Raw genomic sequence first — 1,343 nt, 5'->3', positions numbered from 1 at the left:
ATCACACACACACACACACACACACACTCTCTCTCTCTCTCTCTCTCTCTCTCTCTCTCTTTCTCTCTCTCTCTCTTTCTTTGTGTGTGCCCTTCCATCACTTTCTCTCCTGCTCATCACTCTCTCACTCTTTCAGTGCACCGCCGTTGGGACAGCCACTGCCCACCTCAAACTAGCTCCGCCGCGACCTCCATTCCTCTAGGTGAGTATCCCGTTCGCTCTCTCTCCCTCACATTTTGCTCCCTCTCACCGTGTTTCTCTTATCCCTCATCAGTTGGTCTCTCTCTCATCAGTGCTCAATCGCTCTCACCGTGTTTCTCTTAGGGATTGAGAATTTAGATTTTTCATGAATTAAAATAGGTTATTTAGCATCTTAGGCTTAAATATTGAACTCTGTGTTCGATTGAAAATTTATGGGAGTTTCATGACAATGTTATAAGTGATGATTGATTTTTCATTTAGTACTATTGTGGAGAAATTATGATAAAATAAAAAGTTCAGGTAAGCGGAGTTCCTATACTAGACTTTGCATAAAAAGAAAATGAAACGAGGTTGATTTGAAAATTTGCATGTTTATTTTGAAAAGAAATATGAAAAACAACCTCAGATATGTGTTCCACATATTTAATTTGTGCATTTAGTTAATTTTCGTCACCTCAGAATAAGAGAAAATATTTTCTGTCGTGACTGGTATAAATATGAGCTAATTTTGTGCATTGTGTTTCTGAATTATGTAAAAAGAGCAAATATGAAATTTATGAAAATTTGTGCATGTGATGCGAAAATGTTCTGAAACTGTTTTTGAATATGTAAAAGATCTGAATTTGTTCAGTACTTTGTTTGGATATGTTGTGACATCTGAAAACCTTGGCATGAGATTCTGATTTTTTATTCTGATTAAGTCCGATTCTAATGTTCTGCTCAGTTTTCGTTACGGCCCAACCACGGATTATAATAGTGGATACGATCCAGCCACATGTATAATAGTGGTTAATAACACTAACACGGGAGTTAAATATGATATACGACCCAACCACGAGTTATAATAGTGGATAAGGGCTAGCTACATGTATAATGGTGGTTTATAACCCTACCACGGGGATTAAACATGGTATCTGTCCCGATATGATGCTCCAATATAATGAAGATGATGTCTAAGATTATGATATACCGGAAGATTTTGAATAAGAACGTTTTCTGAAATCTTTGCTTTGAAATTTTTAGTAATATGTTTTGATTTTGCATTCTGAAAGTAAATGTTTATGATTATGCATTCTGAAAGTAAATATTTTGTTCTGCATTCTAAATTCTGAAAATGCTCATTTTTACATACAAGTATATGT

Source organism: Juglans microcarpa x Juglans regia, chromosome 5S (assembly GCF_004785595.1).
Source record: "Juglans microcarpa x Juglans regia isolate MS1-56 chromosome 5S, Jm3101_v1.0, whole genome shotgun sequence".
NCBI lineage: Eukaryota > Viridiplantae > Streptophyta > Magnoliopsida > Fagales > Juglandaceae > Juglans > Juglans microcarpa x Juglans regia.
Note: the sequence above shows the minus strand (reverse complement) of the source record.